The 24,348-nt window shown below is 43.4% G+C and overlaps 1 protein-coding gene across 1 annotated transcript in view; it reads right to left on the reverse strand.

Annotated features, from left to right (window-relative positions):
* si:ch211-45c16.2 (mitogen-activated protein kinase kinase kinase 13) overlaps positions 1–12,034 on the reverse strand; it is a 125,983-nt gene extending 113,949 nt beyond the window's left edge. Inside the window, exon 1 of the mRNA XM_042306845.1 lies at positions 11,962–12,034. The gene's annotated coding sequence lies outside the window, so the exon portion shown is untranslated. The remainder of the gene's footprint in view (positions 1–11,961) is intronic.
* Between the last annotated feature and the right edge of the window lie 12,314 nt (positions 12,035–24,348).

A 24,348-nucleotide genomic window follows, 5' to 3' on the forward strand; every position in this document is an offset into this window, starting at 1 on the left:
GTCCTGATAGAACAGCAGATTAATCCTCCTGATAGAACAGCAGATGAATCCTCCTGATAGAACAGCAGATGAGTCCTCGTGATAGAACAGCAGATGAGTCCTCCTGACAACAGCAGATGAATCGTCCTGATAGAACAGCAGATGAATCCTCCAGATAGAACAGCAGATGAGTCCTCCTGACAACAGCAGATGAATCGTCCTGATAGAACAGCAGATGAATCCTCCTGATAGAACAGCAGATGAGTCCTCCAGATAGAACAGCAGATGAGTCCTCCTGACAACAGCAGATGAATCCTCCTGATAGGACAGCAGATGAATCCTCCTGATAGAACAGCAGATGAATCCTCCTGCAACAGCAGATGAATCCTCCTAATAGAACAGCAGCTGAATCCTCCTAATAGAACAGCAGATGAATCCTCCTGATAGAACAGCAGACGAATCCTCCTGATAGAACAGCAGATGAATCCTCCTGATAGAACAGCAGATGAATCCTCCTGACAACAGCAGATGAATCCTCCTGACAACAGCAGATGAATCCTCCTGCAGTAGCAGATGAATCCTCCTGACAACAGCAGATGAATCCTCCTGACAACAGCAGATGAATCCTCCTGATACAACAGCAGATAAAGCGCATCATTCAAACGAGGCTGCAATGAATACTATTGGGACTGTAGCAACTGTGTTAGCATCAAAATACAGGGTGTTAGCTACGCTTCTATTCAGGCGTTGATTGACATGGTATTGGACCAACATTATTCAAGAATTTTTTTTTTAAAACGGACCCCTCTGACACTGTACATTACATCGTGCCGTGTCCCGACGAGCATTATGCAACTCATTGTGTGGCGTACAACCTCTTTTCACCAGGAGTAACGCTTCTCTCTCAGATTAGAATCACGCTTAACCATATGCACTTGTAAGAAAGTCTGAGGACTCACTTGTAAGAAATCTTCATTATTCATGATTTCATTTTATGATCATTCATTTTATGAGCATTAGTATACATTTTATTATGGCTAATATTAAACACATTTTTCACGAGTAGGGCGCTAACAACAATGTGGTCATCAATAACACAAACACTGAATCAATCAATAATGAATTGCGTACGACTTTGATGAGCAGAATCTTAAAAAGAATACCACTGTGCCAACCTCTGATCTGCATTGACACAAACAAACCCTTCACCTGCTGACAAAGAGCTTTCCTATTTTCGCTCTCACGTTTGCTGTGTTCACATATTTTGAAAAACCTTTGCTGTGCCAACCTTTTCACGAGCGCTTTATTCAATAATTGTAACGGCTTTCTTCCGTCGAAGGAGAGGAGGATCAAAATGCAGCGTGTTTAGAGTTCATGGTTTTTAATATGAGAAACTCAACATGAACACAATTACAAAAACAACAAACGTGACAAAACCCAAAACAGTCCTATCTGGTGCAGAGAACACAAAGACAGGAAACAGTCCTCTCTGGTGCAGAGAACACAAAGACAGGAAACAGTCCTATCTGGTGCAGAGAACACAAAGACAGGAAACAGTCCTATCTGGTGCAGAGAACACAAAGACAGGAAACAGTCCTATCTGGTGCAGAGAACACAAAGACAGGAAACAGTCCTATCTGGTGCAGAGAACACAAAGACAGGAAACAGTCCTATCTAGTGCAGAGAACACAAAGACAGGAAACAGTCCTATCTGGTGCAGAGAACACAAAGACAGGAAACAGTCCTATCTGGTGCAGAGAACACAAAGACAGGAAACAGTCCTATCTGGTGCAGAGAACACAAAGACAGGAAACAGTCCTATCTGGTGCAGAGAACACAAAGACAGGAAACAGTCCTCTCTGGTGCAGAGAACACAAAGACAGGAAACAGTCCTCTCTGGTGCAGAGAACACAAAGACAGGAAACAGTCCTCTCTGGTGCAGAGAACACAAAGACAGGAAACAGTCCTATCTGGTGCAGAGAACACAAAGACAGGAAACAGTCCTATCTAGTGCAGAGAACACAAAGACAGGAAACAACCACCCACAAACCCCAACACAAAACAAGCTACCTAAATATGGTTCCCAATCAGAGACAATGACTAACACCTGCCGCTGATTGAGAACCATATCAGGCCATACATAGAAACGGACAAACTAGACACACAACATAGAATGCCCACCCAGCTCACGTCCTGACCAACACTAAAACAAGGAAAACACAAAAGAACTATGGTCAGAACGTGACAATAATTGTGAAATCTCATGCGTGCAATAACGCATGTCAATAACACGTGTTATCTATTAAAGTTGTTTGTTAATGACATGCTCTAACCAAAATTGAGAGGCAACATTCCTGCCTCTCTTTCTGCTGTTGATTGAAGAAGTGAAGAAAATGAATGGGACCAAAGTGCATAGCCAGTTCAGTGACTTTGAACAGCATTTCACCAAACTGCAATAGTTATGAACTATGTGGAATGTTTTGGACCATTGGCTTCCCTGTAAACAGGTACTGACAGTAGGCACGAGCCACCTCCCTCAGGCTCCTCCCTGCATTCACTTCCTCGTTAGCAGCCTATAGCTGTTTGGGAGTGGAGTGGTGCTTGTTAGGCCCTTCCCCTTTCCAGACATTTCCTGTCAAAATACAATTAAATGAGAGGTAGTTTTTTTTTATTCATGCAACATAATTTATAAGATAGTTCCAAGGAAATGGACTCACAAATGTGGATATAATTTCCATGTAATCCAACATAATGTTATTACCTATTTCATGGAAAGAGCAGGTTTTCATGGACACGATGTATATGATGGAGTGAAAGGACAGATGAGAGTTGTTATATTTATTTTTATATTCATATTGTTGCTATATACAATAATTTACTAATGTTAAGTAGTTTATATAATTATTTATCTTGTGCTATTGGAAGTTGTTACATTAACCCATTCTCATGCTTTGTTCAGTAACATTATATAAAGAAGCATTGTTCCTTCCTCTGTCTCTTTGAACAGAATCCATCCCCTCTGAAAATAAAGTTTCCTACTTTGTGTAACTCATCTATCTATCTATTTATTTATTAAAACATTATCAATGATGAGTGTAAAGTTAATTACTTGTGAGTTCATCAATAGTTAATTCAATCAATAGTGCATTTTTCGAATCATCATCACTGCGTGCCATCATGACTCTCAAAAGCAGTGACAGCCGCAGTTTACTTGTGAAGCTAACATTAGCCCCGCCCTAAAACCCCTATTCAAATTCGACACAAACCTTAAAATAGGTATGAAATGAGACATTACATAAACTAATTTTAGAGGTGATAAGTTGGACAAATCGGGAGAAAAAAGCAGTTTCCCCACACAACATATCTTCCCCTTTCACTATAGCGCAGTAGCCTTCGCTTCCCCATCCGCCATGTTGTGACGGGCAGCATGGAGGTCTCGGCTTTACAATGGTATTATTATTACACTTCACCTGGAAGTATTTGGCGCTAAAATAAGGTCAAGTGTGAATGTGGTTTGGTTTTGACTAGCTAGTTAGCTAACGTAAAGTTATACCAGTATGATTAGAACTACCCTTGGCTAAGTAGCTAACCAACAAGCGAGGAAAGCTAGCTAGCCAAGTAAGGTTTTTCACTCTAAGGCTGAAGTGTGTAAACTGCTGATCTAGACAGTTGCATGTAATCAGAGCAAACACATATGCACAAATAAACTAAGTTAGCGAACTTCCTTGGCTGCTACGATAGCCAATTAGCCTTAGCCAACATAAGATTAAAACCAACAAACTTTGGGAAACTGCCACGGTACTCACGTTAATTTGCAGTGTACAGACCTAGCTACGGAAAGACGAGGTAGACCAATTTTAGACAGGACAAACACTGCAGTTAGCTACTCTACATTTCCCCAAAGAACAACCAAGACCTCACAAAACATAGCCGAGAAAACAAAGTGTTTTGTTAAGAAACAATAAGCTAGTTATGTACCCCATATAGTAAACGGTTGAACCCCAAACGTACATGCCAACAGAACCTCAGTTGTCCATGCTAGCATCAACTCACCAGACTGACAGCATCGCTGTTTCAGACATGTGTAGAATAAATTCCAGCTCCGACATAAACTCTTTCTCCTGCTGTCGTGTCATTCTTAGAATCCAAATTTGTGCTGATTGATCAACAGGACTAACTATGTTACCTATCTACCTGTTGTAGTGTTGTTGTAATAGGACTAACTATCTTACCTATAATAAACTGTCATAGTGTTGATGTAATAGGACTAACTATCTTACCTATAATAACCTGTCATAGTGTTGTTGTAATAGGACTAACTATCTTACCTATAATAACCTGTCATAGTGTTGTTGTAATAGGACTAACTATCTTACCTATAATAACCTGTCATAGTGTTGTTGTAATAGGACTAACTATCTTACCTATAATAACCTGTCATAGTGTTGTCGTAATAGGACTAACTACATTACCTATAATAACCTGAAATAGTGTTGTTGTAATAGGACTAACTATGTTACCTATAATAACCTGTCATAGTATTGTTGTAATAAGACTAACTATGTTACCTATAATGACCTGTCATAGTGTTGTTGTAATAGGGCTAACTAAGCTACCTCGAGCAGTCACAGATAGTTAAATAGTTGCTACCCGGGCTATCTGCACTGAGCCTTTCTGCACTAACTTTTTGGACTCATCACATATGCTGCTGTTACTGTTTATCTGCCACTTTATTGCTAGTTAAATGTACAGTATCTACATCAACTACTTTGTACCCATGTAAATCGACTTGGTATTGGTACCCCGTGTAAACAGTGCATTCGGAAAGTATTCTGACCCCTTGACTTTTTCTACATGTTTTTAAGTTACAGCTTTATTCTAAAATTGATTAAATAAATACAAATCCTCATCAATCTAAACACAATACCCCATAATGACATCACAATACCCATAATGACATCACAATACCCCATAATGACATCACAATACCCCATAATGACAATACGAATGTTTTTTTCTGTTTTTTCTCTCAAATATAATTTTGTTTTAAATTCAACATCTTATTTACATAAGTATTCATACCCTTTGCTATGAGACTCAAAATTGAGCTCTTGTGCATCCTGTTTCCATTGATCATCCTTGAGATGTTTCTACAACTTGACTGGAGTCCACCTGTGGTAAATTCAATTGATTGGACGTGATTTGGAAAGGCACACACCTGTCTATATAAGGTCCCACAGTTGACAGTGCATGACAGAGCAGAAACCAAGCCATTAGGCCAAAGGAATTGTCCGTAGAGCTCAGAGACAGGATTGTGTCGAGGCACAGATCTGGAGAAGGGTACCTAAAAAATTCTGCAGCATTGTAGGTCCCCAAGAACACAGTGGCCTCCATCATTCTTAAATGGAAGAAGTTTGGAACCACTCTGACAGGGCTTCGGAGTTCCTCTGTGGAGATGGGAGAACCTTCCAGAAGTACAACCTTCTCTGCAGCACTCCACCAATCAGGTTGTTATGTTAGTGGCCAGACGGAAGACACTCCTCCATAAAAGGCACATGACAGCCCGCTTGGAGTTTTCCAAAAGGCACCTAAAGGACTCTCAGACCATGAGAAACAAGATTCTTCAGTCTGATGAAACCAAGATTGAACTCTTTCCAGCGGAGGAAACCTAGCAACATCCCTACGGTGAAGCATGGTGGAGGCAGCATCATGCTGTGGTGATGTTTTTCCACAGCAGGGACTAGGAGACTAGTCAGGATCGAGGGAAAGATGAATGGAGCAAAGTACTGAGAGATCCTTGATGAAAACCTGTTCCCGAGCGCTCAGGACCTCAGACTGGGGTGAAGGTTCACCGTCCAACAGGACAACAACCCTAAGCACATAGCCAAGACAACGCAGGAGTGGCTTCGGGACAAGTCTCTGAATGTCCTTGAGTGGCTCAGCCAGAGCCCGGACTTGAACCCGATCGAACATCTCTGGAGAGACCTGAAAATAACTGTGCAGCAATGCTCCCCATCCAACCTGACAGAGCTTGAGAGGATCTGCAGAGAAGAATGGGAGAAACTCCCCAAATACAGATGTGCCAAGCTTGTAGCGTCAAACCCAAGAAGACTCAATGCTGTAATTACTGCCGAAGGTGCTTCAACAAAGTACTGAGTAAAGGTTCTGAATACTAATGTAAATATGATATTTCTGATTTTTTCATTTTATAAATTGCAACAAAAAATATTTTCCTTTGTCATTAGGAGATATTGGATGTACACAGCTCAAAAAAATAAAGGGAACACTTAAACAACACAATGTAACTCCAAGTCAATCACACTTCTGTGAAATCAAACTGTCCACTTAGGAAGCAACACTGATTGACAATACATTCCACGTGCTGTTGTGCAAATGGAATAGACAACAGATGGAAATTATAGGAAATTAGCAAGACCCCCCCCAATAAAGGAGTGGTTCTGCAGATGATAACCACAGACCACTTCTCAGTTCCTATGCTTCCGGGCTGATGTTTTAGTCACTTTTGAATGCTGGCAATGCTTTCACTCTAGTGGTAGCATGAGACGGAGTCTACAACCCACTCAGGTAGTGCAGCTCATCCAGGATGGAACATCAATGCGAGCTGTGGCAAGAAGGTTTGCTGTGTCTGTCAGCGTAGTGTCCAGAGCATGGAGGCGCTACCAGGAGACCAGGGCCCGACGTCCACAGGTGGGGGTTGTGCTTACAGCCCAACACCGTGCAGGACGTTTGGCATTTGCCAGAGAACACCAAGATAGGCAAATTCGCCACTGGCGCCCTGTGCTCTTCACAGATTAAAGCAGGTTCACACTGAGCACATGTGACAGACATGACAGTCTGGAGACGCGTCGTGGAGAACGTTCTGCTGCCTGCAACATCCTCCAGCATGACCGGTTTGGCGATAGGTCAGTCATGGTGTGGGGTGGCATTTCTTTGGGGGGCCGCACAGCCCTCCATGTGCTCGCCAGAGGTAGCCTGACTGCCATTAGGTACCGAGATGAGATCCTCAGACCCCTTGTGAGACCATATGCTGGTGCGGTTGGCCCTGGGTTCCTCCTAATGCAAGACCATGCTAGACCTCATGTGGCTGGAGTGTGTCAGCAGTTCCTGCAAGAGGAAGGCATTGATGCTATGGACTGGCCCGCCCGTTCCCCAGACCTGAATCCAATTGAGCACATCGGGGACATCATGTCTCACTCCATCCACCAACGCCACATTGCACCACAGACTGTCCAGGAGTTGGCGGATGCTTTAGTCCAGGTCTGGGAGGAGATCCCTCAGGAGACCATCCGCCAACTCATCAGGAGCATGCCCAGGCGTTGTAGGGAGGTCATAAAATTTGATTTGATTTGATTTGATTTTACAGGCATGTGGAGGCTACACACACTACTGAGCCTCATTTTGACCTCTTTTAAGGACATTACATCAAAGTTGGATCAGCCTGTAGTGTGGTTTTACACTTTAATATTGAGTGTGACTCCAAATCCAGACCTCCACGGGTTGATAAATTTTGATTTCCATTGATAATTCTTGTGTGATTTTGTTGTCAGCACATTCAACTATGTAAAGAAAAAAGTATTTAATAAGAATATTTCATTCATTCAGATCTAGGATGTGTTATTTTAGTGTTCCCTTCATTTTTTTTGAGCAGTGTATATTGATGAGGACACTTTTTTTTTTTGAAAAAGGATAATGTAACAAAATGTGGAAAAAGTCCAGTGGTCTGAATACTTTCCAAATGCACCGTATATACTGTATATAACCAATTATTATTACATGTATTATTACCTGTTTAACTTTTATATTATTTCTCTATTATTTGTCTCTGCATTGTCGGGAAGAGCCCGTAACTAAGCATTTCACTGTTAGTCTACACCTGTTGTTTACCAAGCTTGTGACAAATACAATTTCATTTGATTTGCTCTGATCGTCACGTTTGAAGCCAGCCAGTTTTGTAAACACAGACAACAACCCCCCCCGATAGGTTCAGTCTTCACCAGTATTGAGTATCCTCCTGCCATAGGTAAACACAGACAACACCCCCGATAGGTTCAGTCTTCACCAGTATTGAGTATCCTCCTGCCATAGGTAAACACATACAACACCCCCCCGATAGGTTCAGTCTTCACCAGTATTGAGTATCCTCCTGCCATAGGTAAACACAGACAACACTTCACCCCTCCTGCCATAGGTAACCACAGACAACACCCCCCCCCCCGATAGGTTCAGTCTTCACCAGTGTTGAGTATCATCCTGCCATAGGTAACCACAGACAATACCCCCCTGATAGGTTCTGTCTTCACCACAGTGTCAGAGTGTGTCAGTGAATGAGTGTGTGTGTCTTCCATCCTACATTAGGCTGATTGTTCTGTGACCTGTAACTGCACCCTGGGCTCGGTGTTCACCAAACTGAAACCAGACAGATCTCTGTCACATGAAGACATTCACTCCACATTCTCACTGAGCAGAATTAGGAAATACAACGCTACCCTCACAACAACAGCAAGACAGCACTCAGGCATCTTGCACCCAGGCATCCTGCACCCAGGCATCCTGCACCCAGGCATCCAGCACCCAGGCATCCAGCACCCAGGCATCCTGCACCCAGGCATCCAGCACCCAGGCATCCTGCACCCAGGCATCCAGCACCCAGGCATCCTGCACCCAGGCATCCAGCACCCAGGCATCCAGCACCCAGGCATCCTGCACCCAGGCATCCTGCACCCAGGCATCCAGCACCCAGGCATCCTGCACCCAGGCATCCTGCACCCAGGCATCCTGCACTAGGCATTCAGCACCCAGGCATCCTGCACCCAGGCATCCTGCACCCAGGCATCCTGCACCCAGGCATCCTGCACCCAGGCATTCAGCACTCAGGCATCTTGCACCCAGGCATCCTGCACCCAGGCATCTTGCACCCAGGCATCTTGCACCCAGGCATCTTGCACCCAGGCATCTTGCACCCAGGCATCCTGCACCCAGGCATCTTGCACCCAGGCATCCAGCACCCAGGCATCCTGCACCCAGGCATCTTGCACCCAGGCATCTTGCACCCAGGCATCTTGCACCCAGGCATCTCCTGCACCCAGGCATCCTGCACCCAGGCATCTTGCACCCAGGCATCCTGCACCCAGGCATCCTGCACCCAGGCATCCTGCACCCAGGCATCTTGCACCCAGGCATCCTGCACCCAGGCATCCTGCACCCAGGCATCTTGCACCCAGGCATCCTGCACCCAGGCATCTTGCACCCAGGCATCCTGCACCCAGGCATCTTGCACCCAGACATCCTGCACCCAGGCATCCAGCACCCAGGCATCCTGCACTCAGGCATCCTGCACTCAGGCATTCAGCACTCAGGCATCCTGCACTCAGGCATTCAGCACTCAGGCATCCTGCACTCAGGCATCCTGCACTCAGGCATTCAGCACTCAGGCATTCAGCACTCAGGCATCCTGCACCCAGGCATCCTGCACTCAGGCATTCAGCACTCAGGCATCCTGCACTCAGGCATCCTGCACCCAGGCATCCTGCACTCAGGCATCCTGCACTCAGGCATTCAGCACTCAGGCATCCTGCACTCAGGCATTCAGCACCCAGGCATCTCCTGCACCCAGGCATCTTGCACCCAGGCATCCTGCACCCAGGCATCCTGCACTCAGGCATCCTGCACTCAGGCATTCAGCACTGAGGCATCCTGCACCCAGGCATCCTGCACTCAGGCATCCTGCACTCAGGCATCCTGCACCCAGGCATCCTGCACTCAGGCATTCAGCACTCAGGCATCCTGCACCCAGGAATCCTTCACTCAGGCATCCTGCACTCAGGCATCCTGCACCCAGGCATCCTGCACTAAGGCATTCAGCACTCAGGCATTCAGCACTCAGGCATCCTGCACTCAGGCATCCTGCACCCAGGCATCCTGCACCCAGGCATTCAGCACTCAGGCATTCAACACTCAGACATCCTGCACTCAGGCATCCTGCCCTCAGGCATTCAGCACTCAGGCATCCAGCACTCAGGCATCCTGCACTCAGGCATTCAGCACTCAGGCATCCTGCACTCAGGCATTCAGCACTCAGGCATCCTGCACTCAGGCATCCTGCACTCAGGCATTCAGCACTCAGGCATCGGAACTGTAATCCCCATAGTTCCTCTCCTTGAGTCAAGACAGGTTGTCTGCCTTCTCATAAAACTACAGGATTCTTCCTCAGACATGTACAGCACATAAAAGTATATGAGAGAGAATACAGTATATGAACTGGAGGTAAAATACAACAATAATTGTACAACTGAAATAAAGCAGAACAGAGTTCTGATTAAAAGAAAACTAATTATTTCTACAACAATATGTTCCCTATCGAAGTTCTGCAAAGTTCTGCCCATAAAGCATCAATAGAACTTGTCATAAAACCCATTCATTCATACATACAGTACAGCTCTGCTGTTCACCGTTGACCTCTCACATTGTTATCCTCTAATTATTATCTATTAGGCTACATTTCAAAACATAATTATTTATTACATAATATATAATATGAATTTGTCCACATTCATACTTTCTATACTCAGACTGCTGTTCTGTGACCTACAGTATATATAGCCTACTCAGACTGCTGTTCTGGGACCTACAGTATATATAGCCTACTCAGACTGCTGTTCTGGGACCTACAGTATATATAGCCTACTCAGACTGCTGTTCTGTGACCTACATTTCAAAACCTAAGACTGCTGTTCTGTGGCCTACAGTATATATAGCCTACTCAGACTGCTGTTCTGGGACCTATTCATATATAGCCTACTCAGACTGCTGTTCTGTGATCTACAGTATATATAGCCTACTCAGACTGCTGTTCTGGGACCTACAGTATATATAGCCTACTCAGACTGCTGTTCTGGGACCTACAGTATATATAGCCTACTCAGACTGCTGTTCTGTGACCTACAGTATATATAGCCTACCCAGACTGCTGTTCTGTGGCCTACAGTATATATAGCCTACTCAGACTGCTGTTCTGGGACCTACAGTATATATAGCCTACTCAGACTGCTGTTCTGTGATCTACAGTATATATAGCCTACTCAGACTGCTGTTCTGTGACCTACAGTATATATAGCCTACTCAGACTGCTGTTCTGGGACCTACAGTATATATAGCCTACTCAGACTGCTGTTCTGTGACCTACAGTATATATAGCCTACCCAGACTGCTGTTCTGTGACCTACAGTATATATAGCCTACTCAGACTGCTGTTCTGGGACCTACAGTATATATAGCCTACTCAGACTGCTGTTCTGTGACCTACAGTATATATAGCCTACTCAGACTGCTGTTCTGTGACCTACAGTATATATAGCCTACTCAGACTGCTGTTCTGGGACCTAGAGTATATATAGCCTACTCAGACTGCTGTTCTGGGACCATATAGTAAAACAAATGTACAGTGGATTTGTACCTATAACGAATAGGACACAGAATACATGTAAAAATCTGCAAGATTGTCATGTTTTCCCAGTAACGTGCATCGTAATGTCCAGTTCGTTACATAACAAGCCGTTGAGCAGCATAGCAGCCACCCCTCTCTCTGAGGATGACTGACCGGCGTCTACAGAGTGGGATGTAAAAACAAATCCAGGACAGTACAGCTCCAGTGCGTATATGCGTAATAACAACGTTGTAACACAATGCAAGTCAACGATTCATTATATTTTCTGAAATAATATGTCAAATAACATGCTCAAATAAAATCTCGTCTATTTTGTTCCAAGACCGCACAGCTCGCCTGCGGTTTGATGCCAGGCGTCAGCAGCACCGGATAGATAAGACTACACAGAAAGAAAGACACGTCTTGCCACTAATAACACCCGAACAAAATGTTGCCTCAAACAACATGCATAACTTTACAGGGTATACGTCTACATTCACATATTCAATTATTTTTGTAAAAACTGCAAGGAACCGTACCGTTTTCAATTCGATCTGACAGCCCTCCTGTTCTTCGCTCCGTCCGACTATTTACTGTAATCCAATGGTTTAATCCAAATCTGGTGAGTTGGAACGTCACATCCGTGTTTTCTGACTCGTAGAGACCCCCTCTCCGGAGTGGGCGGTAACTGCTGACGTGGAGTGTCTCAATGTGGGCGTGTCAACAGAAGTGGCCGTGTCAACAGAAGTGGGTGTATTTCAAGCGAATAAGCTTATTGGGCAGGTTTGTTGTCACTCAAGACCGTTTCGGGTGGCCGCTTGTTAAACTGTGTTCGAAATGTTCAGTGAGCCTTCTTCGTGGTCTTGTACAGCATGGTCTTGTATTTACATTTATGAAAATAAATTTTCCATTAGCACAATTAGATTTATCAGGTAAAATTATTTTTCATTATCTTTATTATGGTTAAGGAAACCGAGCAGCACATTCTCCCATAACAAACAAAAATCATCAAGATTATTAACAATGATAAAACTGTGAATATCTTTCCATAATTGTTTAACATGTAGATAATGCCAAAATAAATGTGAAACTGTTTCTGGATGGTCAACACAAAAAGTACAATCAATGTTAATGTCTTTTTAAGTTTCTTCAGTTCGCAGGGTAATTTTTTAATTTTTAATTTTACCTTTATTTAACTAGGCAAGTCAGTTAAGAACAAATTCTTATTTTCAATGACGGCCTAGAAACAGTGGGTTAACTGCCTGTTCAGGGGTAGAACGACAGATTTGTACCTTGTCAGCTCGGGGATTTGAATTTGCAACCTTGCAACCTTCCGGGTTACTAGTCCAACGCTCCAACCACTAGGCTTCCCTGCCGCCCCTAATACTTATGAATCATTCTGAAAGAGACCTCTTTGACCTTGTTAACAAGCAAGTATTTGTGTGGTAATAACCAGACTTTTTTCCAACAGATATTATTGACCAATGTATTCCAGTAACTTGTGACATAAGGAATGAATACATATCCCTTTGAAATAAAACATGTATAGATCTGTTGTTCTGAGGGAGCAAGGAGAGAAACATATTTTCCCTATTGGAGAGTCAACTGGATTAAGGAGGGAAGGTCAACAAGGTGACGTCTGGCTACACCTCTAAATAACATGAGAGTTCCAGATGGAATAGCATCAAAGACTATGGAGAACTCTCTAGGTGTTACAGCATCAGACTATGGAGAACTCTCTGGGTGTTACAGCATCAGACTATGGAGAACTCTCTGGGTGTTACAGCATCAGACTATGGAGAACTCTCTACGTGTTACAGCATCAGACTATGGAGAACTCTCTACGTGTTACAGCATCAGACTATGGAGAACTCTCTGGGTGTTACAGCATCAGACTATGGAGAACTCGCTGGGTGTTACAGCATCAGACTATGGAGAACTCTCTGGGTGTTATGAATACTTGTCTATGAAAAGCAGATAACTTATCAATGTTATAGTTACAAAGTAACATAAAACTGAGGCCACCAAAATGGGAGAAGCTATAATGAGGGATGAAATTCCAAATTGAAGTTGGATTCTTTAAAAAATGTGTAGCACAATTTATCTTAAAAGTATATTCAAAGTAGGAAAATCAAAAAAATTGAGACCACCTTATTCATATGAGTTCATAACGACAGATTTCCTAATATAATGTGTACGATTATTCCAGAAGAATTTGAAAAGCATCTGGTCAACCACTTTACCTATTTTGTTGTCAAGATGCAGGGACTGGGCTGCGTAAGTAAGTCTGGAGACACCTTCAGCTTTGGAAAGCAATACTCGACCTTTCAAGGATAAATCCCTCTGCAACCAATGGTTCAACTTCTTTCTGTTTTTTTTTCAATAATAGGTGTAACATTTTATAAGCATCTTTCCTGTTGATCCTTAGATATGGTAATCCCAAGGTATGTTACTTTTTCCTTGACTGGAATATTGCATATAATATTGCACACAGTCTTTAACAGCAAACAATTCATACTTATTAAGGTTTAGACAAAGACCAGATGCTTTGGAAAATATATTTATCACATCGACTGCTCTAGGAATCTGGTCAGCAAGTTGTGTCATCTGCATGTTGATTTATGATAATATCTCTGTCACGGCCGTTGTTAAAGGAAGACCAAGGTGAGTGTACATTTTGCTTTTATTTAGAACGTCTACCCGGCCGAAACATAGAAATAAAGAAACATAGAAAACAAAACATAGAATTCCCATCCCACATCACACCCTGACCTCACCAAATAGAGAAATAAAATGGTTCTCTAAGGTCAGGGCGTGACAATCTCTGTCAGCAATAGAGATCCCTTTTATATTGCTGGATTTAACAGAACTTGTAAGAAGTTGGGTTACATGCAGGAAGAGGTAAGTTGAAATTGGGCAACCTTGCCTAATTCCTCTTTTATTTACAATGTAATCAGACCTTGAGTCAAACTGGGAGGGAGAGCATTATTTACAATGCTTTCAGAAAAGACCTCCAACAGAAAAGGGGCCAACTGTTGAGAAACAGTTTTGTAAAACTCAGCAGATATACCATCAGTCCCAGGAGACATATTCTTTTTAAGGTGTTCAATAGAATAAATGACCTCTTCAACTATAATAGTGTCATCACACTGTTCCCTCTCAGGATCCTCAATTGATTTCACATCCCTCGGAGAGTTTAAAAACAAGAGTTGAGGAAACCGCACAATACTTAGAACTATATAAATTCCTGTAGAAGTCACAACTAAAGTTAGAGATTAATTCGGGATCATCTGTGATGAGACCATTAATACTTAATTGTTGAATTGTACTATGTTTGAAGGGGTAATTTTCTAACCTGAAAAAATCTGATGAATTTTGTTCACCCTCCTCTAGCCACTTCTTCCAAGATCTGACAAAGGCTCCCTCTGCTTTCTGTTTTTTTCAATAATAGGTGTAACATATCATCCAACTTCTTTTGTAGCTCAAACAGAACAGATTTGTCCTCCTCTGAGAGAGCAGAGTCCTTATTTGGTCCTTATTTGGGAACACTCACACCAAAACACGCAACAGTCTGACCAATACAAGGGTTGACAAATTGGTGGCCATCCGGGCAAGTTTGAGGCTTTTTGAGCAAGACAACGAGCCATCCTCAACAAGGTTGTAAAGTGAAAATGAAGATGAGGCTTCAGAGTCTAATGTTCAAGATGTGGACATTGAGGAAGTCCAGGGAGAAGACATGGAAGCCTGAGAGGAAGACTAACAAAGCTTTAGTTTCTAGACTATCATTTTACAGATGTATGTTGAAAACATTTTTGGGAGTTGTGATGAATGATTGGGGATCATTCAATTCCCTTTTTTTTGTTGTTCAGTGAAATCATCCCATGTTTATATTTTTAACATGTGACCAGAACTGGGGCCCCACAGGAAATTCCCAAACCATGTGACCATAACTGGGACACCACAGGACATTCCCAAACCATGTGACCCTAACTGGGACACCACAGGACATTCCCAAACCATGTGACCATAACTGGGACACCACAGGACATTCCCAAAACATGACCAGAACTGGGGCCCAACAGGACATGCCCAAACCATGTGACCATAACTGGGACACCACAGGACATTCCCAAAACATGTTACCAGAACTGGGACCCCACAGGACATTCCCAAAACATGACCAGAACTGGGACCCCACAGGACATTCCCAAACCATGTGACCATAACTGGGACAACACAGGCATTCCCAAAACATGACCAGAACTGGGTCCCAACAGGACATTCCCAAAACATGACCAGAATTGGGACACCTCAGGACATTCCCAAAACATGTGGCCAGAACTGGGAAACCACAGGACATTCCCAAAACATGTGTCCAGACTGGGACATCACAGGACATTCCCAAACCATGTGACCAGAACACCTCAGGACATTCCCAAAACATGTGACCAGAACTCGGACACCACAGGACATTCCCAAAACATGTGACCAGAACTGGGACACCACAGGACATTCCTAAAATATGTGACCAGAACTGGGACACCACAGGACATTCCCAAAACATGTGACCAGAACTGGGACACCACAGGAAATTCCCAAACCATGTGACCATAACTGGGACACCACAGGACATTCCCAAAACATGTGACCAGAACTGGGACACCACAGGACATTCCCAAAACATGTCCATTAGTGTTCCAACTGCATATCACATATTGGAGTAGGAATCAGCTTCAGCTTAAAACATCTAAATGGAGTTGCATAACTTCTATGTATCAGCTCATAATGTATAAGCCACAGGACATATAATGTATAAACTGACTTGCTGGGTTACTAGACGAAACAAATACATTTTCCCAGATGGTATCCCGGTTCAGCTCGTGCCCCAATCCCTGCATATCACGGTTCCATACTAGAGACACCCAATGTAGAGCATTTAACAGACAGCAGCCAATCATAAGCGGCAGAGACCATTTTAGAAGTTAATGAAGGGTCTATCCATGTAAGCATTATTTGGGATGTTAACGGGGCATCCCATGGTACACCACAAGCTTTTAACAAATATCTTAACTGTAGGTAAAGGAACCAGGAAGTGAATAAATTTGTTTGAGGTCATAGAAAGGTATTAGCCCCTTATCATTATACAGTTGAAGTCGGAAGTTTACATGCACTAAGGTTGGAGTCATTAAAACTACTTTTTCAGGCTAATTGACATAATTTGAGTCAATTGGAGGTGTACCTGTGGATGTACTTCAAGGCCTACCTTCAAACTCAGTACCTCTTTGCTTGACATCATGGGAATATCAAAATAAATCAGCCAAAAATGTAGACTTCCTCAAGCTGGTTCTACCTTAGAAGCAATTTCGAAATGCCTGAAGGTACCATGTTCATCTGTACAAACAATAGTACACAAGTATAAACACCATGGGACCACGCAGCCGTCAAACGGCTCAGGAAGGAGATGCGTTCAGTCTCTTAGAGATGAACGTACTTTGGTGCGAAAGTGCAAATCAATCCCAGAACAACAAGAAAGGACCTTGTGAAGATGCTGGAGGAAACAGGTACAAAAGTATCTACATCCACAGTAAAACGAGTTCTATATCGACATAACCTGAAAGGCCGCTCAGCAAGGAAGAAGCCACTACTCCAAAACCGCCATAAAAAAGCCAGACTACGGTTTGCAACTGCACAAGGGGACAAAGATCGTACTTTTTGGAGAAATGTCCTCTGGTCTGATGAAACAAAAATAGAACTGTTTGGCCAAAGTGACCATCGTTATGTTTGGAAGAAAAATGGGGAGGCTTGCAAGCCGAAGAACACCATCCCAACCGTGAAGCACGGGCAAGGCAGCATCATGTTGTGGGGGTGCTTTGCTGCAGGAGGGACTGGTGCACTTCACAAAATAGATGGCATCATGAGGTAGGAAAATTATTTGGATATATTGAAGCAACATCTCAAGACATCAGTCAGGAAGTTAAAGCTTGGTCGCAAATGGATCTTCCAAATGGACAATGACCCCAAGCATACTTCCAAAGTTGTGGCAAAATGGCTTAAGGACAACAAAGTCAAGGTATTGGAGTGGCCATCACAAAGCCCTGACCTCAATCCTATAGAAAATGTGTGGACAGAACTGAAAAAGCGTCTGCTGGCAAGGAGGCCTACAAACCTGACTCAGTTACACCAGCTCTGTCAGGAGGAATGGGCCAAAATTCACCCAACTTTATTGTGGGAAGCTTGTGGAAGGCTACCTGAAACGTTTGACCCAAGTTAAACAATTTAAAGGCAATGCTACCAAATACTAATTGAGTGCATGTAAACTTCTGACCCACTGGGAATGTGATGAAAGAAATAAAAGCTGAAATAAATAATTCTCTCTACTATTATTCTGACATTTCACATTCTTAAAATAAAGTGGTGATCCTAACTGACCTAAAACAGGGTATTTTTCCTGGGATTAAATGTCAGGAATTGTGAAAAACTGAGTTTAAATGTATTTGGCTAAGGTGTATGTAAACTTCCGACTTCAACTGTACAGTACATATCTCGCAAGGTATGCACACCCTTATCCGCCCACAGTGGGTACACAAAAGGATTCTTGTTTATCAGCACCGGTTATCCGCATCCAGAATGAACTCAGCCTGTGTGCTGTGCTATCTTTATTTGGCATGTGAAAACCAGTTTGACTGGTAATGGCTCGCTTGACGAGTGTGCATGTAGCTTCACAGACAGTGATGAACGCCACCTGATTTCCTTGGCTTTCACCATTTCCCATGTGCTATCATCTATACTGAACAAAAATATAAACGCAACATGTAAAGTGTTGTTCCCATGTTCCATGAGCTGAGATAAAATATCCCAGAAATGTTCCAAATGCACAAATAGCCTATTTCTCTCAAATTTGTTTACATCCCTGTTAGTGAGGATTTCTCCTTTGCCAATATAATCCATCTACCTGACAGGTGTGGCATATCAAGAATCTGATTAAACAGCATGATCATTACACAGGTGTACTTTGTGCCGGGGACAATAAAAGGCCATTCTAAAATGTGCAGTTTTGTCACATAACACAATGCCACAGATGTCTCAAGTTTTAAGGGACCATGAAATTGGCATGCTGACTGCAGGAATGTCCACCAGAACTGTTGCCAGAGAAGTTAATGTTCATTTCTCTACCATAAGTCGCCTCCAACTTCGATTTAGAGAATTTGGCAGTATGCCCAACCGGCCTCACAACCGCAGACCATGTGTAACCACGCCACCCCAAGACCGCCACATCCGGCTTCTTCACCTGCGGGATCGTCTGAAGGGAGAGGGGGTGCTGAAGACTATTACTGTCTGTAATATAGCCCTTTCGTGGGGGAAAACTCATTCTGATTGGCTGGGTCCCGGTTTATGCTCTCCTAGGCCCACCCATGGCTGAACCCCAGACGAGTCTGCAAATTCATAGATTAGGACCTAATTCATTTATTTTCCTTGTGTACAGTAACTCAGTCAAATCTTTTAAATTGTTACGTGTTATGTTTATATATTTGTTCAGTGTACTATTTTACCCCAAAATCAATGAACATTAATAATTTGACCCCTCCCACTGAGAATGTGATCCTGAGTTACAGTTCTCATTTACCACAAATGCATAGTCTCGGCTTTGTTCCTCTGAATCAAACATATGTCACAGTCTGTTTCGAGTAACCTTTAGTCTTTATCTCTCCTAGGCCCCCCATGGCTGAACCTTTAGTCTTTATCTCTCCTAGGCCCACCCATGGCTGAACCTTTAGTCTTTATCTCTCCTAGGCCCCCCATGGCTGAACCTTTAGTCTTTAGCTCTCCTAGGCCCCCATGGCTGAACCTTTAGTCTTTATCTCTCCTCGGCCCACCCATGGCAGAACCTTTAGTCTTTATCTCTCCTAGCCCCCCCCCATGGCTGAACCTTTAGTCTTTTTCTCTCCTAGGCCCACCCATGGCTGAACCTTTAGTCTTTATCTCTCCTTATCTCCAGTATGGCATCTCTAATCTGATTGCCCTTATCTCCAGTATGGCCTCTCTAATCTGATTGCCCTTATCTCCAGTATGGCATCTCTAATCTGATTGTCTTTATCTCCAGTATGGCATCTATAATCTGATTGCCCTTATCTTCAGTATGGCATCTCTAATCTGATTGTTTTTTATCTCCAGGATGGCATCGCTAATCTGATTGCCTTTATCTCCAGTATGGCATCTCTAATCTGATTGCCCTTGTCTCCAGTATGGCATCTCTAATCTGATTGCCCTCATCTCCAGTATGGCATCTCTAATCTGATAGCCCTTATCTCCAGAAAAATCACAGTCTTTAGCTGCTTGTCTAAGACGAGCAACACATTTCTGTCTCAGCAGTTTTCTGTGTTGATAAAATGTCTGTCTGTGTTCACCTGTGGTACGACGTATACATTTAATGCAGCCACAGCCCCGACGTAGTCCGTTGGTTCTCCGGTGTCTGCGAGAAAATGTCCTGCACATCTGTCCCAGCACGATGTAGAAGCAAAGCTCTCGTGTAATCAAACTTGTCTGTACGTGAATAAAATAACTACTAATAGTGTATCTTTATGAAGGCACATGTACTGCTAACTTGATGTTGCTTCACATTACAAGCCACCTGAGAGAGAGATGCTTTCCTCATGAACTCCTACATTCCCACAGGCCCTCATTAGCATATGGCCAATCAGGATGCTATATGCAAATAACACCACACTCTCCTCCGTTGTTTTGTAACCGCATCAACGTCACCGGATAGTATTAATCCTTTACCATCAGCGAACAGCTCCAACGTCATCAACCACCTGTTCCAGCGTGGACCTAGAGTAACAGGCTCACTGTAGCAGTCACACTTTGGCACAGTGTTTTCCATCTTGATGACACTCAAATCAATCAATCAATCAATCAATCAATCGTATTTATGAAGCCCTTTTTTATATCAGCTGATGTCACAAAGTGCTGTACAGAAACCCAGCCTAAAACCCCAAACAGCAAGCAATGCAGGTCTTGAAGCGACGGCAGACAGGAAAAACTCCCTAGAAAGGCCAAAACCTAGAAAGTAACCTAGATCGGAACCAGGCTATGTGGAGTGGCCAGTCCTCTTCTGGCTGTGCCGGGTGGAGATTATAACAGAACATGGCCAAGATGTTCAAATGTTCATAAATGACCAGCATGGTCAAATAATAATAATCACAATAATCAGTGGTTGTCGAGGGAGCAACAGGTGACCTCATGACCTCAGGAGTAAATGTCAGTTGGCTTTTCATAGTTGATCATTGAGAGCTAGACAGCAGGTGCGGTAGAGAGAGAGTCCAAAACAGCAGGTCTGGGACAGGTAGCACGTCCAGTGAACAGCTCAGGGTTCCATAGCTTCAGCAGCAGCATGACCACTTTTCAGATTTAACTATTGTTTTCTAACATTATCCTCATCAACATTGTTCAAACCTATACTTACAACTTGTGCTAAGTTAGGATATTATATTGAATTGAATCAAATCAAAATCAAATCAAATGTATTTATATAGCCCTTTGTACATCAGCTGATATCTCAAAGTGCTGTACAGAAACCCAGCCTAAAACCCCAAACAGCAAGCAATGCAGGTGTAGAAGGAATCATCCAGACTCGGAGGTAAACGTCAACTTGTCTTTATTCCATCACTGTCCGTGTAATAAGCTCCACATTCCTTTACAGGTGTTGTGACGTCATACGTCAGTACATCACATCAATCCACGACATCCCCCTTTCCTTGGATATGAACTTTAACATCAACCAGACATACACAACAACACTCATTCTTTACCTGTATAGCAACCTTTGTATTACCAATAAACAACTGAAATCTGTTCAATGCCGTGGAATTGTCGTGGGCACCGTAGAACAGGTGTGGCCAAACTAGGGCCTGTAGGCAGTGGTAGTTCTTGAAAGGCTCCCTGGGCGAACCCTTTAGTGTAGAACAGGTGTGGCCAAACTAGGGCCTGTAGGCAGTGGTAGTTCTTGAAAGGCTCCCTGGGCGAACCCTTTAGTGTAGAACAGGTGTGGCCAAACTAGGGCCTGTAGGCAGTGGTAGTTCTTGAAAGGCTCCCTGGGCGAACCCTTTAGTGTTGAACAGGTGATTTGTCCCAAAAATTATGCTTTTAGTTAATTTTTTTATATTTAGCATCAGTCTATTTCTAGTTACCCATTCTAAAACTGACTGAAGCTCTATGTTAAGGCTGTTGGTTATTTTACTGTCGTGGTCGAGGTGAATACTGTTGAGTCATCTTGAATGAGATCCAGCATGTATTTTTGCTTAACCTTTATTTAACTAGGCAAGTCAGTTAAAGAACAAATTCTTATTTACAATGACGGCCTACCCCCCCCCGTCCAAACCCTCCCCTAACCGGGACAACGCTGGGCCAATTGTGAGCCGCCCTATTGGACTCCCAGCCGGTTGTGACACAGCCTGGGTACCAACCAGGGTCTGTAGACCGCTGCGCCACTCGGGAGGTCGTATACTTGTGCCATTTGATAAATGGAAATGGGCGTGTTACAAAACAACCCCAAAAATGCCTGATCAGCGATTGCCATTGATTGGCCTATATTAATTAATGCATCTTGCTGACAAATTGACCTTTTTGTAGCCTGAAAAGTGGGACATCTGAAATGGAGCTGAAACTGTCCCGTTACAAACGTGATGGTCAACCTAACACACAGTCAACCTACTAGACTAGACTACAGTGTGTTTTATAACATGAACTTCCTACAGGTCTACCGGTAGCCAGTGATGTAGAGGTAAAGAAAAGGAACAATCCCTTTACTTTCAATTCATTTTTCTGAAAAAGGTGGGCCACCTGCGTTTAGTTGAGTTGACCCTCCACTATGCCTACACTCCGGGTTGGCTAGGTTACTTTATACATGTAATCAGTTACTAGTTACCAGTCCAAAATGTTCATCAGTAACATAACCTTTGGATTACCCCAACTCAGTAACGCAATCTGATTTACATTCAGGTACTTTTAGATTACTTTCTCCTTAAGAGGCATTAGAAGAAGACAAAAGGTACGTTACCAATTGAACGACATCTATTACAGGATAAAGTAATGTTAAGGTTTACAAAGCTGGCCATATATGGATGTTAAATGGTACTTTATGGTTTGAATATGTCGGCGTCTTCTAACCCATCGCTTTCTACTACATATAATAACATGATTAAATTATATCTTTACATTAAAAACCAAAGCCTATCAGAATTCCACTCATTCCAATAAATGTTATACTCCTTGATCTTCAAGAATAGGACTTGGAAATATGGAAGTATAGATTAGCCAAATTGTTTGACCTGAGCATGACCCCAAAACTAAGGACGTATTAGCCAGCCCTACTCTGTTGTTTATGATTTTGTTGTCATGGAGGACTGATTGGGCTCATGGAACGGCATGCTTTACCAAGAGTGTGCAAAGCTGTCATCAAGGCAAAGGATGGCTACTTTGAAGAATCAAAAAAATATTTTGATGTATAAAATAGTCAGAATTAAGAAAAACCCTTGAATGAGTAGGTGTGTCCAAACTTTTGACTGGTACTGTATATATCATTTAAGTCGAAAAATTGATGTATCAACTACAGCCTATAGAATAACAGCTGCATAGTGTGGATCCCAGCCTATGGAATAAAAGTGGGAGTTTTATTGCTCAATCTAATTCATGCTGATAAAAATAAAAAACCCATAGGCCTAAAGGACACTCAAACTCACACACTTTTGATATACTTAAAGGGGCAAGTATATCAAAAGTGTATGAGTTTGAGTGTCCTTTAGGCCTATGGGTTACCGTTTTATGTAATCCCTTACATGTAATCTATTACTCCCCAACCCTGCCTACACCACTGCTGGTAGTCTACCCTCCACTAGGATTACAGTACTGCTGGTAGTCTACCCTCCAATTGGACTACAGTACTGCTGGTAGTCTACCCTCCACTACAGTGCTGCTGGTAGTCTACCCTCCACTATGACTACAGTACTGCTGGTAGTCTACCCTCCACTACAGCACTGCTGGTAGTCTACCCTCCACTACTAGTACTGCTGGTAGTCTACCCTCCACTAGGACTACAGTACTGCTGGTAGTCTACCCTCCACTACAGTACTGCTGGTAGTCTACCCTCCACTAGGACTACAGTACTGCTGGTAGTCTACCCTCCACAGTACTGCTGGTAGTCTACCCTCCACTAGGGTACTACAGTACTGCTGGTAGTCTACCCTCCACTAGGACTACAGTACTGCTGGTATTCTACCCTCCACTACAGTACTGCTGGTAGTCTACCCTACCCTCCACTAGGACTACAGTACTGCTGGTAGTCTACCCTCCACTAGGACTACAGTACTGCTGGTAGTCTACCCCCACTAGGACTACAGTACTGCTGGTAGTCTACCCTCCACTATGGTACTGGTAGTCTACCCTCCACTAGGACTACAGTACTGCTGGTAGTCTACCCTCCACTAGGACTACAGTACTGCTGGTAGTCTACCCTCCACTAGGACTACAGTACTGCTGGTAGTCTACCCTCCACCTACAGTACTGCTGGTACTACCCTCCACTAGGACTGTACTGCTGGTAGTCTACCCTCCACTACAGTACTGCTGGTAGTCTACCCCCTACAGTACTGCTGGTAGTGCTGCTGGTAGTCTACCCTCCACTAGGACTACAGTACTGCTGGTAGTCTACCCTCCACTAGGACTGCACCACTGCTGGTAGTCTACCCTCCATTAGGACTACAGTACTGCTGGTAGCCTACCCCACACTACAGTGCTGCTGGTGGTCTACCCTAGACTAGGATTACAGTACTGCTGGTAGTCTACCCTCCACTACAGCACTGCTGGTAGTCTACCCTCCATGAGGACTACAGTACTGCTGGTAGTCTACCCTCCACTAGGACTACAGTACTA

This window comes from Oncorhynchus tshawytscha, linkage group LG26 (genome assembly GCF_018296145.1).
Source record: "Oncorhynchus tshawytscha isolate Ot180627B linkage group LG26, Otsh_v2.0, whole genome shotgun sequence".
NCBI lineage: Eukaryota > Metazoa > Chordata > Actinopteri > Salmoniformes > Salmonidae > Oncorhynchus > Oncorhynchus tshawytscha.